Source organism: Pleurodeles waltl, chromosome 9, assembly GCF_031143425.1.
Source record: "Pleurodeles waltl isolate 20211129_DDA chromosome 9, aPleWal1.hap1.20221129, whole genome shotgun sequence".
In the NCBI taxonomy this organism is placed as follows: Eukaryota; Metazoa; Chordata; class Amphibia; order Caudata; family Salamandridae; genus Pleurodeles; species Pleurodeles waltl.
The window spans coordinates 376,654,154-376,669,140 of NC_090448.1; the positions used below are offsets into that span (position 1 = coordinate 376,654,154).

The 14,987-nt window shown below is 44.8% G+C and overlaps 1 protein-coding gene across 2 annotated transcripts in view; it reads right to left on the bottom strand.

Moving 5' to 3' along the window:
* The window catches only part of CLIP3 (CAP-Gly domain containing linker protein 3), a 131,311-nt gene extending 117,518 nt beyond the window's left edge, over nt 1-13,793 (bottom strand). For both annotated transcript variants that reach the window (XM_069206973.1, XM_069206974.1), the window contains exon 1: nt 13,668-13,793. The gene's annotated coding sequence lies outside the window, so the exon portion shown is untranslated. The remainder of the gene's footprint in view (nt 1-13,667) is intronic.
* Nucleotides 13,794-14,987: the final 1,194 nt, after the last annotated feature.

Here is a 14,987-nt window from a genome sequence, read left to right on the forward strand (position 1 = left end):
ATCCAGCATTTATGTCCTACAAATAAAGTAGCGCAAGTCGTATCACACACTTGATCGCCAAACAGGCAAGTGTGAGGGCGATCTCTTGTGTACTGGTGGCCAGTACACACCTGTGACATGAGTGCATTTCCCTAAATTGAGGATCAATCTTGCTTCCATGTTTTGCACCTAATGTAAGCATGCCATAAAGCTGAGAGCCCACTAAGCATTGGCAAAATCCAGTTTTGAAGTGATTGAACTAGTAATGACTTTATGGTATTTCTTTTCCACAAATAGCAGTGTCTATTTTAGCAGTCAAAGCTAGAATATCCTGACTGAACTATTGAGCCAATATGAGCCTCAAAACTGAGTTCAGTGTCCCATATGACTTTCAAACTCTTTGATTTTGAGCAATGGAGGTGAGATCCCACATTACTCAGGTGGGTGGAGGGATTGTGCTGTATTCTGCCACTTTTGGTTTGAACCCATAGGCACCACAACTATTCATCTATGTGGCCACTTCTTACAAGCCTTTTCTTAAAGCTGTAAGTCGTCTGCTGTTGTGTCGCAGCTTTTGTTTTTGGCAGTTGGACTTTCTCGTAGAGCTTTGTAGTGTTCTATCTGTGGGCTTCAGCCCGCCTATAGGCTTCCATTTTTAGGTATCGGCTGGATTCTCATCTCCCAGTTTTTTGCTACTTGTTTCCACCCCCAACCTGTATGCATACCATCCCAGTACAGCCGTGACTAGTTGTTGCGAGATGGAAATTAAAAGAACTGCTCAAAGCAGACGTTAAAAGGAGGCTTCCATTGGTTACAATTATCCTCTGGGTGCTTTGCAGGGTTAGCGTCAATTTTTTATACGCTAATCATGCAAAGGCTGGACTAGCATAAAAAATTCTGATGCTAGTCCTTAAACTACCGCCATGGTGCACCGTATTTTAAATACAGCGCACACAAGGTGGCATTAGGGGAGCGCTAAGGGGTGCAAGAAAAGTGGTGCTGCACTGTGTGCCGCGCCACTTTTCTTAAATATGCCCACATGGCTCTACACCCATTCCTTGCAGTTTGGTCCTTGGTGCTGGTTCATAGCCAACTATGCAACATTAGACGGGTTGCAATTTATGAACTGCAAGTAGTAAAAAGATCTCTGTGTCAAAAGCAGTAACCCACTTGTTTACCTACATTAAAAAAATCTGTTATCTGCATGGAACTCCATGGTCTTTGCAGGAGACACAATAACACTCTATGCTACTTTATGAGTCAAGCCTGTGACTTGACTAAACACAGATCTGTGCAACAAGAGCATTAACCACCAGAGCTATCTTACTATCATTATTATTCCCTGAGATTTACTGAGTACACAAAGATCTCTGCAGCAGGTTTCTAAGTCCCATAAGCTATTTTAAAATACAGCCTTTGCAACCAATTAAGCTAGAACACATTTACTGTCGAGTTTATCCTTATTTACAATTTCTTTGTGGCAGAATTTGAAATAAAATGTATACGTCGATTGTCAGACTGCTTTTCATGATTCCACACCTCCTCACTCCACCGCCTTTTCTGTTGCCACATCTTGACCCCCAATTTATGGGTTCCCGGAGTAAAGATTTTCCAATTCCAGCACTGCACACCAGACAGAAATACCCTCAGTGTTTTTACTTTTATGTATGACTGCTTGAAGTATGTTAGATGTGTGTTTGTGTGCACGTAAGCGTGCATACACGTGTGTGCACTCCTTCTGCCATGGTGAATGGTTATGCTTTGCAGTCAGGGCACGTGGCTGGCCTGCGTTGCCAGCCACTCTCTGACCAACACTGAATTCGAGTTGATGTTCCCATTCTGAGAAAACACCCGGGGCTACACACTCAATAATGAAGTCTTTTTGAGGGGAAAAAACAAACTGATTTACATTGCGTTCCCTTGAAACACTCATTCATTTGTTACCGTTTGTGTGAGCGTCAGAGCAAAAGCACCCTTTCTGCTTTCCTGCTTTTTCTTCTTTCTTCTTCAACCCTCTTTCCACTTCAGTCTCTGGCGCTCTCTTACTTCAGCTTCATCTCTCACTTCCCGTACTACCCCAATTATTGTTACCTTCTTGTCTCCTCCCTTCAGAATCTAGTTTTATTCTACTTTCAATCAGTGGCATGACTTATAATGATGGGGGCCATAGAATGTGATGAGGGTCCCTTGAGTCTCCCATATCTCACAGATATTCATTGGCCTTTGGCTGAATCGGAGCACCGTGAATAATTGGGGGGGGGCCTTGAAGGATCGGGGCACTGGTGCACAGGAAGGGCTGCAGGGACATGTGTTAGGCCCCTGCTTCCACCTCTCTAATTCTTCCAGTCGAAGTCCATACCTCTCAATCTTTCCCTCTCACTCCTTCCTCGTGTACTCAATGTCCTTGCACTTAGTGACTTTCCAATGGCACTCACTTTTTCTTTGTCTCACCCTCTATCCAACACTCTTTCTACCCTGTCAGATTTTCTCCTTTCTCTCTGTCTGCCTTTCTACTCCCACTTTATGTCACCCTTTATTATCCTCTTGCACCAGTTACTTCTATCTATCCATGGCTCCACCCCTCCTTTCTCTGTGTCTCTTCTCCAATACATAATTTCCAACAAAAGTAAGTCTCAGAGCCCAAAGTTTTTCCAACTGCTGAGGGGTTGCTGAATAAATAGGTTACATATTTTTGATTCCACTTCAGGCCTCTTTCTTCCTCCACAATTTTATGTGTCTTTATCTCACACTTGTGTTTTATCATCCCTGTTTTCTCCCTGTCACTGTTTCCCTGTCTTTCTCTACCTCCTTCTTTCGCCTTTGTTTGCCTTTCTCTCTTTTGCTCTAAATCAAAGTCTGTTGATCAAAAAGAAGCCCTGGTCCACAAAAATGATCACCTGTGCTCACCACCTGCAACCTCCGGTACAAATTAGGCACTGTAACCTTCAACCCCTCCGACTACCATACTCTTCCCCTTCTTTTTATTTCAATTTCTGTTTCTCTTACCCTTGTGCAACCTAATTATTTCTTCCTTGGCCCTCCCTCCCTCCCTCTCTCTGTCGTCTAGCTTCCCTCTGCCTGGGCAGCTTAAGAATTCTGCTTGGACAGATGCCATGTACCGTCAATAACTGAATTCATGGTGAGAATGAAGTGAGCTGTGTCCTCGCAACAGGGGCACTGGTGCGGCAGTCATTAGCATTTACTTCACCCTCCCCCAGTCTACGGCCACCTCAGACTCCTCCTCTTCACAGATTTTGTCTCCTTCCGCCATTACCAGTGCAAGGACTTTTGTCTAGGGAAAGAATGGACTTTGCTTGGGTTACCAGAATTTCAGATCCAAAAATCAGGACTGCCACAAACACAAAAATAGGACTAAATGTTGACACTGACCATGGTCACTGACACTGGATTACGGGCTCTGCGGACCTGATTCACCCCTCATAAAATCCTTCTGTACTACTTGAATGAGGCGAGGCAGCACAGCAGGCAACTCTGAGCTACGTTTTTGTGCCCCTTGTGTGATGAGGGCCGGTTGAAACTTGAGCCTTCACAACATTGTGATTAATGTGCATGTTCACCCAACCCTCTAAAAAACCAGGGCATGTATTTCTTTCAGCAGAAAGCGTTGGGGAGGTGAGACATTCTTTGAGAAAACAGGACTTCCCATGCAAATCCGAGACGTCTGGTCATCCTAACCTTACTGTAAAAAGTTATTCTCCCCTGTAATAGAAGGAATGACTGCAGCATCCAAGGACAGCCCCCCCCCCCCCCACCCCCTCAACCCCTGCAGGTGACTCACGATGGCTGTTGGAGCCGTACAGCCCAATTTTGTAGAGTGCAGTCCTTACACTTTACCTACACCCATCCCTTCATAGACTTCACCATCGGGGTAACCCCACTAATAAAGGACAGCCATGCCAAGTTTTCCAGGTCCATGCATGGTGTGCTGCTCTAGTCCAGGATTTTTATTGGAATTCTGGGACGTGTAGTGTTGTTTACCCCCTCATAAAACAGGACTTCAAATTTCAGAATTCAAAGGAAAAGAAACCTGGACTGGAGCAGCACATCGCTCATGGACCTGGGAAACCTGCCAGCTATGAAAAGGGAACCGGGCGCAGTTGCCTTCCCTCCAGTTTCCTACCTTACTTAGTGCCGGTGTCATGCCTCTGCAACGTGGTGCCAAGGAAGACACTTGAGTTGTGCTTCGTGTGTGCCATGGATCATTACGCAATTAAAATGTGCCCTTTCCCTGACAGGGTAGAAAAAAGAGTCCTAATTGGCAAGCAGTGGGCCGCTCACAACCAGGGCCCCGGAGCCAGTGCACCTACTTAACTAATTAATGACAGTTATGGCGCTTCTCAGCCAGTCCGCCTTCTTTTACACCGAACCCTGCCCTGACTTTCTCTCACCACAGCCACTTTACCCACATGTTGCCCATGGCTGTTCTCCCATACCTCTCTATGTCGCTACACGTCACTTCCCCAGCACTTTCCCCACATTTACGTAATCTTAGTGGGTGTGCCTCACCGGCACAGATATGCGAGGGCCTTAGGCCAAGCACCCTAGGCCTCCCTCATGCCCCCGCCTCACGGCCACAAGTCTTACATTTGATAAACACACCCTCAGTGCAAAATACATCCACCTTTTTAATCTGCCTCTCGATTTTCCCCCATCCCCACAGCAAGACGTTCAGACTCACACACAGCACACCTCCCCCTCCTGCCCCATAACTTCCACTCTTTGGATCAGTCTGGAGCGCTGTCGATACAGGCCCAATCACCTAATTGGCCTGCCTGTTCCAGGCCTCCTTTATCATATTAATGCTCCTGTCACTTTTGATATGGAGCCGCGAGGCCGCCGTCCCCCATCGCGTCTGCTTTTAGCCATTCTAGAACGTTCTGGTTTTAAAGCCCAGAGGGGATTCACTCTCGGTATTTACATAAAGGCAGCGGCTCCATCCATCTAGGACACAACGGGGAGGGGTGGGCAGGGTAGAAAGGAAAGCGCAGGTAAAGGAAGAGAGCGCGAGAGACGAAGAAAGACTGGACAGAGAAACGAGAAGGTTTAGTGTAAGGTGGCTCCAGGACAGTCAGGGACATGCAAAAAGAAACAGAGGAAGGGACACGCAAAACGAAAGGGATAGTCGAGCACTGTTAGAATAAAACAAGCATTGACAAAGCCAATGGTTCTGTGTTAAGTGTTGCAAGGCATGCAGACATTTTATTTCCATGCAATAGCACATTAAAATCCGACGCATTGGCTTTATCTGTGCTTGGTAGTGGTGAGGGCAGTAGTGTGGTATTGGTAGGGGTTTTGCCATGTGCTGGTAATATTAGTAATGGTGGTAGTGGTGTGGTATTGTTGGTGTTGGTGGTGGTGGTACTGCTGTTAGTAGTACTGGCATTGTTGGTATATTAGGTGGTACTGGTATTGGGGTGGCATTGATGATTGTGGTTGCAGTGGTGGTGAACATGGTAATGGTGGTAGAGATATTGATGACGGTGTTAGTGGTACTAGTAGTAACATTAGTGGTCGAGATGTTGCTGGTAGTGATATTGATGATGGGAGGTATTGGTGGCGGTGGTATTGGTAGAAGTGTTCATGGTTGTGGTGTAGTATTGGTGGTGGTATTGTGTTGGTGGTCTAGAGGCCTGTGGAGTGAAGACAGAGATAGAGGTACAAAAAAGGACAAGGGAAACACAGTAGATACATGTACAGAACAATGAGGAGTTGGAAATAGGACCAGGCACCTAAATGAGATAAAGCGATGGGCAGGAAAAAACAGAACTGGGTAATAATGTGAAAAGTCGACAAAGATTCAATGTATTATGTGGCTAACAAAACTCAGGTATACATTTAACAATCAAATATGATAAAATAAGTTTAAAAGAGCAAATTAAATCATGGTTGAAACATTTAGATATGTTTTACCATATCTAAAGCACTTCTTTTCCTATAAAATGGAATTTGTGCAGCTAGACCTTGGAGGTATGGCTTTAAACGTGCACTCTAAACACTGTAAATTATTTCTCTGAATGTCATACTTTACTCCTTCTTGCCTATACATCTACATTTCCATGCTGATCATGCATAGGATACGCATCTCCTAATATGCCTGCATAACATCAGTGGTGTTTAGGCACGTGGGGTGGGTTTACACCTACTATCCTAACGCCATGTTTGTATATTATTAAGAAATAGATAATCAGATAATGTAATAACATAGTTGCTCGTACTACTTCATATAAATAGTCATTCTTAGTACACACCTGTCTCCCCTCCTTGCACACATGTTGTATACAGTGTATGGAGTGGTCCACTTTTCTGCGTAACATACACCGGGACCATTTGGCGTATGTCTGATGCACAGATAAGTTTATCGAGATTATATGATCACCTTTGTGAGTTACAACTTTGCATGGGCTTGCCTGATTTGCATTGCATGTCAATGTTCACCACTCTGAGACTCCACTGGGAATGCCCACGGTTTCACACCAACGGGCAAAATGCTCATGTGTAATGTACACAAATAAACTGCACTTATGTATGGAAACATTACAACTCTTTTCAGATGTAATTCAAACTTTTACTTAGAAAAAAATTGTAAATCCAACTGTAGAGCCTCTGAAAGTGAGTTTACAGCCAAGATTTACTAATGTTTAGGGCAGGCACTTGACACCATTACTTGAAGGAAAGAAAACAATAGTGTCAGTCAAAGGAAAGTGAACACACAGATCTTGATTTGGAGGCAAAAGATGAGTGGATTACAAATTGTTAGGCATTGTATATGTATCAACAGCACTGTCATCATTCCTGTTCTCAAGAAGCCTCTCAATTTTTCCTTGGACAACTAATGCCGCACCGCCTTCCATTCTTCACCAAAGCTCCAATTTTAAAAAAATCGATTCACCTAATCCTAATACTTCTCTTCCAAAAATCTATTCAGCGAACTTCAATCGTATTTCCATAGATCACACAAAAACATTTCTCCCAGTTTATCACATTCCTCACCACAACCATCTATCTTCCAGCCTCATCCTTCCAAATGGCAATGTTCCTATGATACAGGCAGCCACAATGCACTTATAAACTCTCTGTCAATATTTAGCATCTCAGAGTCTACTCTAGAATTGCTTTCTTCCGACCATGATAGTGGATCATACACGGTCTTATGGTGTTCATTCTGCTGTGGCAAGCTCATCTCTCTATCAAGTCTCCCCCCCCCCCAAATCTGCTTGTGAAACACAGCCGCTTTGGCGGCTTTGTCTCCTCTTGCAGAATTGCGTGCCATTTCTTTGTGGAACGCAACCAATTCTGCATCCGTATTGTACCTTACTAATGCCAACCTTGCATTGTAGGCAGCGTCTTCAACCGGCACTACAAACTTGGTGTCCATTTACTTCACCTCGTATTACGCTCCCACAGCCATCTTATCCTCATTCTTTTTTACTCCTAGTTGCATTCGCCCCTTTTCCTGAATAAGCGATCTCAGGGTCTACTTTGACTGGCTACGAGACTTTCAACCTTCCTCAGCCTACACCCACCTCCTTCCCATACAAAAACTGTGAGTTGAGGATGTTCCTCTCCCTCAACTTCCAAGTAGTGGTGTGCAAAATTTGCTATTGTGTAATTACGTGACATACAAAATTGTCATTTAGCCCTAAAATTTAACACAAACGGTGCCCTTGTGTCAATTTTTGATGCGAGGACACATTTATCACAAAAAATAGCACAAAAAACACAACTGGTGTGAACACCAGCTGCTTGGGGTCTGGCTGTTTGAGTTGTTCCCATATTATAATTTTGGCACAAATAACTCCGTAATTTTCCAACGTGGTGTAATGGTCTATTTTGGGGACTTTGCGTAATGTGAAATTCCCACAATTACGTGAAATACACAGGTGTACTTTGTATTTCACCCAGGCCGACGTCCAAGCTCTCAAATACCTTGGTAAAGCCTTAATCTTCAGCAAACTTCCCTGCCAATCTTCTCCTCCTAGGAATTGTACTCTCTGCTCTTTCCCTCTGCTCTCAAAGCCGTCAATTTTGAATTATGTTCAGCCTCCCATGCTACATGGACGTCTGAACGCAGAGCTGACATACAGATGGTCCCAATTCACCTGAAAAATGCTGCTTTCCGCCCAGTGCTTAATTTGTAAATAAAAAGATGCCGGTGCCCAAAGCCCTCCTTTTAAACACGTGGCTGCTGCAATTAAATGTAGGAACACGAAATACTGAGGCAGCGTAATACTGAAGCCATCTCGGGCCTCTTCAATCCATATACAGCCTCTCCCTGCCCCTTCAGCTCACTCTTGCAGCTTTCTACTTTAGTCCCTTTGTGACGCTTTTTTGTTTTTCCCTTCTTCCGTCTTTTCCATATGTCTTTTGCTCGCAGCAAATGCTCGAGACAGAAGAATAAGCCCCGGCCCTCAAAAAGAAGTGCCGGTGCTCAGCACCGGAAACAACAAGGACAAATTAAGCACTGTTTCCGCCCTTTCTCTGATTTTAGGCTACCCAGTATGTAGATTTATGTGAAACTAAAACCTTAGCAGAATGGCAGCTTTAGCCTGTCTACTGCCACACGGTTGCTCTTGGGCAGGAAACAGTACCAATATAACAACATCGGACATCGTATAGGTAGAAAAAATATCTAATTTACTTTTCTATTGAAAAAATTATATATACTCTTTTAACGCTCATTTAAAAAACACACACGCCCTATCCAAAAGCGTAAGAGAGATGAGTGCATTCATCGCACCACGACGTGTCTGCCCCCTCTATGGCCATCTACGTTTCGACTTATTGTGATAACTTGTTATAGGTTAGACAGGTGACCGAATACAAACTAACAATAAAAACACGTTCATATAACTTATTGTGATCATCTCTGTGTTCTGTTCTGGCCTTTATTTCTACGTAATACGGCATCCCCGGCCCTCATCCCTTTGAAACGATAGTATCCCTTATTTATCAAAGAGAGAGACACTTCTTTTTTAAATTTTATTATTGCTAGTAATCTATAGAGGACACAGACATTTATTGATTTACTCCGCTGATCACTAGAATATCACTTCAGACCACAAAGCCAATCAGGTTGAATGATCTTAATGTAATTTCTAAAAGTGAGCTGAATTCTGTTTTTTGGGTAATTTCAGGCAGCGAGTTCAATATGCAGTAAGTGTAAGAGGCCAAGATGTTTGCTACCTACATGTGCCCTGCTAAATCTTAGGAACTTTAAGATATTTATACCATTTAATCGTAGATTTCAAGAGGGATTGTGAATTCAAAGTATGTTCTTAAGCTATCAAGAGCATCCCCAAACATGGGCTTGTGGGTCAAACAGAGCCTACTGAATTTCACTGTAGACTTAACGGAAAGCTCGTGCAATCTCCTAATAGTGAGGCAGGACCGACTGGTGTTCCATAAGGACATTGGCAATCATCCTAGCAGCCGCGTTTTGAAGAAATTGATGTATTTTGTATCAGTTTCTTAGGAATTTCAATAAGTAAGACACATCAATGGTCAGTTTCCAAGCAAGTGGTAGCAGTTGTGTTTCTATGCTGCACTAATAGGAAGCAACTGAGGGCCTCATTTACAACGTTTTGGCGCAGGGCAGCAGCGAAAGCCTTCTTGCTGCGCTGCCCTGCGTCAAAACAGAAGGGCAGGAATGCGCCGTATCTACAAGATGCTGCACATTCCTGTCTTTTTCCCCTGTGCTGGCGCACAAATTGCAGCCATGGGGCAATCCAGGCACCCTTGCACCATGGTGCAAAGGTGCCTGAGTTGTGGGGATGATTGTTTTTATGTAGGAAGGGACACCTTGATGCACAAACACAATCATGAGAGGCGTTTTCCTATTTCTATGTGTGCTGCAAAATGCAGCACACATAGAAAAGGAAAAAATCGGGAGAAATAAAGATATTTCTCTGTATTGCGCCACCCTTACCCCACTCCTGAGGTCGCATAGGCTTTTGACGCATCCCCAGGCTTACAAAACCTTGTAAATCTTGCAATGCATCAAAATCTGTGATTGTTGCGTGGGAACACCCAATGCAACACCCATGGAAAGCCTCTTTGCTGCAAAGTAAGGCAACGCAGCAACTTGCACTGCTTTGCCTTACTCCATATCTACAAGGCCATGAAAAGCTGCACCAGTGGCTTTGTTTGGCCTTGTAGATATGGGTGTGCAACCTGCGCCACCAGTGAATCACAAAGAGTGATGCACCGGCGGCGCTAGCCGCTTGTAAATAAGCCCGAGTCTCCATAACTGTTCTGTGTGTCACAGCTTTAATGAGGAGCTCCATGGAGAAATGGCACAAACCATTTTCAGTCTGTCCTGAGAGCAATGTCAGTAATTCACACGTGTGGCTTCTCTTGTTCGGGCGACCTACAACTTGACTGACTGTGACGACTGGTCCACGGACTGTAAGTGACCTTCCGGCATTTACCGTTTTGTTTTTTATGGAGAAGTTACAATTTACGGTCCTGATGAAGCGCCATTGGATCAATTTCTGACCGTGTAGGCGCGAAACATGTCGACCCAGTGTTAGGAGTGAATACTTTTTCCTCCTTTCTGTTTTTTAGGAGTACAGGAGACATTATTTCCCTTAATACTCCTGCATTCATTTTTAATCTTGGCCTGACCCTTACTTTAAGCATTAAATTGAGGCATTAGGTGCTCAGAGCCAATTTTATATACCCATCACTCTCCTTTCCTCCCTTGTCAGCACGTACTGCAGACTCAACTTGATCTGCGATACAACTTTTCGGTTTAGTGCCACCACCACTTGTGTGGTGGCCCGTCAGATGTTGCAGTGCCGGTCTGACGAGGAGTTAGCCCGATGATGATGCTTAGCATCCTATTGTGATGCTTGAGGGCACTCCTGCAATACCTTTTTCAGTCTATCTTTCGTCATCATTGCCAATTTTCTCTGGAACAGTGTACTCATTTCTATTATAGCTTCTCTTGTTCAACCTTAACCAGTTTTGCTGATGAAGCTATCAGTAAAAACTATATCCTGAACTGTTTTAGGTTGGAACCAGTGTTCCTCTGTTCCCATGCGACAGAGAAGGTAGACTGAATAATGTCAGGGTCCTGTTCAGGGGAATCAGATCATCTGAAAATAGTCAGAGTATTATCTGCAAAGTTGCGGAATAACACAGCTGAATTACGGAATGACACACCTGATTTACGGAATGACGCACCTGATTTACAGAATGACGCACCTGATTTAGTGGGAGTTGGTAAAGGGACCCAATATATATATATATATATATATATATATATATATATACTGAATTGTCAGGAGAGTGTCAAGAGCCCACCAAAAGAGAACAGACGAACTGGATCTCAAAATTCTGGATGCTCCCACTTTTTGCACCCTACCACTGTAAATTCCTCCCTTTGACCTCAGTCAATGGGTCACACTCTTCGTCAAGAAACTCTTCTGACTTGAAAGATACTCTGACAGGCCTTCAGCAAACTGAGGCTTTTCTAAGGTTAGTCAACACTCTGAACACTCTGTGGGCTCAATGAACTGTGAACCGACATACTGAGAATGGCCACGAGTGTCCTCTATACCAGTGATTCTCAATCTGTGGTCCGGGGACCCCAGAGGTATGCAAAGCCTCCTCAAGGGGTCTTCTGACTGCTTATAAAATTGAATAATATTAACAGATTAGGTCCCCAGCTTTCAGGAATGACTTATTGGGTGGGGTCCCCAGATTGCAATAATGATTCAGTAGGGGTCCCCGGGTTCCAGTACTGATAAAGTGGGGGTCCACAGAAGTTAAAAGGTTGGGCACAACTCCTCTATACCACCACCAATCCATTTTCTCACGTTCTGTCGCGATCTCATGTAGCACCTGCTATCTGTGAACAGACAGATAATTAAATTGTGATGATTCTGAACGAGCTATTTAATACATGCTCTTTTTCAGTGTAAGAGTCAGCAGAAAAATCAGGGCCAAAATTGTTAAGCTACCGTTGTTGGTACACAGAATTATGTCGGGTTTTGCACCCAATTCCAAGTTCCCCACCTCCAATGGGGACAAACGCGGAAAAGGTATTTTTTACATCGGTTTTAAAGCATTATAATTCACGAACCTCACAGTTTTTTCTCAGCAAATTTATCTGCATTTCACTAGAGGAAATTGCGCACACATAGAAGGGGGTAGAATTCAATTTACCAACAAACTGTGATTACAAATTAGGTACAAATAAATATGTATCAAGTTTAAAGCTACGGATACGCGACTATACGCACATAAAAACAGAAGAGATACTGCGGGTTATTTACTCGTTTTCCATGTGTGCTTGTTTGGCAGAAGGTGACGCAGGACATTTCGTCAATTTATTTACCATTAAAAAGGCCTCGGGGCACAACTCTTAGCAATATTAGGGCAGTGAATTTTACTCCTTCAGTGCTCGATGTTGCCCAAAACAAACATCACGTTGACACCTTAATAATCAAATGTAAAGAACGAACACTACGTTGTTAGAATCAAGTACATGGGGGCTGGATCATGGAACCATGGCTCTCTCGGCGGAGGGGTAGTGTCTGACTGATGTCTATACTAATACAATAAATGAGCAATACATGGCAGAGAACAGGTCCCAGTCTGCGTTGGGCGGATGTTGTTTATCTGCACAGACTCCCGCTCCACGCAGTACCATAAGAGTATCCCCCGCCCCCAGCGTCACCCAGCACCCTCCCTCCCTCCACCCTGCTCTCCTTACGCCTTCTATATGCCTCCCTCTTTCATTCTTCCCATCACTCTCTCTTCTTCCCTCCGTAACCCCTCTCATGCCGCCTTCTGTCGATATCCCGCTCGCAGCTCCTTCTGTCCCCCCTCGCTCTCGTCCTTCCGTCCCCTACATTTACTGTACCTCTCTCCCCTTTACTCCTCCACCCTCGCGCTCGTCTTTCCTTGACTCATCTGTGCTCCTTCTTTTCATCTTCTGACCCCCACCTGTCTTCGACCCATCCTCTCCTCGTCATCACCCTCTTCCCATATCCAGCTCCCGCTCCCTCTCTTCTCCATCCTTCGAAATCCTCAAATGTATTCCCTTAATTCCCGGCGCGTGCCTTCTCATTCCTCCGCTCTCCTCTTTCACCTTCTTTCTTCTCTCGAAACCGACTTCGAGGTCCCGCCACCCCTCCTCCTCCTCCTGCTCTTCCCTCTCTCTCCTCATCTTCCTGAGACATTCTCCCCTTTCTCTCACGCGCCTTGCTCTTCCCGGAACCTCCGTCACTCACCCTACCGGGTGCAACCTCTCCTCCTCTACCTTTCTCCGAGGGACTTCTCTCACTGGTAATCGCTCCTTCCGATCCCTCTCCTCCATAACCTTCCCTCCGCCCTCCATCTCTCCTCCTTCCTATGTTCCTGCTTCTGTCCTCCACTGCCTTCCTCACTCTTTACACGCTCTCCTCAGCTGTGTTGATTCTGCCATATACCCTTTCATCCTCCCTATCACTGCTCCTCTCCCTTTCCTCCGTCCTCTGCTCACGCTCCACCCGGGCGTCGTTCTTCTCTCTCCTTCATCACCTGCGATGCCCCCTCTACCCTCCAGCCTTCGGTTTATCCGCGCTCTCCTCCGCCGACCCTTTCTCTCGCTTTGGCGGTGCAGCAGCGCCCCCCTCCCCCGCTGACACTCCCTCCAAAACACATCGTTTAGAGGATCTGACCTGGGCAGGCGAGTCAAGGTCCGGCTTGGATGCTCCTGGCTGTGTTGCTGATGCTGATGCTGCGGGTACCACAGCGCCTTCTCCCGTGATGCTGTGACGCACCTGACTCCCTCCCGTCAAATGAAGCTGTGACGTACCGACTCTCCTCCTCTCCAGTGATGCTGCGTGACGCACCATTTTACCCCTCCTCTTTTTTTATCAGTGATGCTGCTGGAAGACAGGCAGCTCCAACCAGGAACCAATAACCGCCCCCCACCCCCGTGTTTGTAAACAGGCAGCTTGCGACGGCCGGACAAGGGATGAACGCCTGAGAGATGTTACTTTAAGAACGTAACACAAAACAACCTATCACAATCACTTCGGAGGCAGGGCGGCATTATATTATTGGTATAAACGATGATATGACACTGGGGTTTAAAATAATGGCAACAGAGTGGAAGGGCGGCATTGGCCTTTTATATCTCTAAACACGAAGAGAAAGGACTCTGGCCTATAATATTTAGGGCCGTAGGAATTATGCACCAGGAGAGAACCAAGTTACGTGGCACAGTTGCCTAAATTATGCGGCAAGGAAAGGCAAATCATGTGGTGCAACACGGCACATTCTGTGACAGTAATATTTAATTATATTGCAATTTTTCCCAACGTTAACACTGTCTTAGCAAAGGCTCTATCTCATAAGTACCACTTTGACATTCATATAAAATAAGCTACTGAAAAGTGACTAGTCAACCTTCGTGAACGGCCTTCTACTGAGGGGCAACACGTTGAACTAGAAACCTTTTTTTTTTTGTTAAAATCTGAAAAATATGCCGCAGATGATGGATTATGTGGCAAATGTGGCAAATCCATAACTAAGCGAAAATTGCCTCGGCTGCGAAATTGCATAACTCCAGGTGCCCTGATAATATAAAATCACATTATAAATAATGTTATTTATATTTTTTTAAAGAAAAAGTGCATAAAGAGAGCACTGATCCCTTAGGCATTCTCTCAGTTCTTTAAATGGGATGAAAAATTGGGGGGTCTCTAGTAGGGGCATGATCAAAGAAGTGCACCTAACAATCATTCCCAAGGAGTGTTTCCTATGTAAATAAAGGTGAGACTGGGATCTGCGCACCGGCCTCCTGACTAATATCTGGCTACCTCTATGTGAGTTTTCTGTTGCTGAATCCAGTCATGTAACACAACAATAATCATGCACCTTAAACAATCCGGAATTATTGGCTTTGTCCATGCTTGCTTTCTACTTATTCACAAGACAACCGTTGTTGTTGCTGAATTATCAAATATCAGTAACAACAATGTTCTTATGAGTAA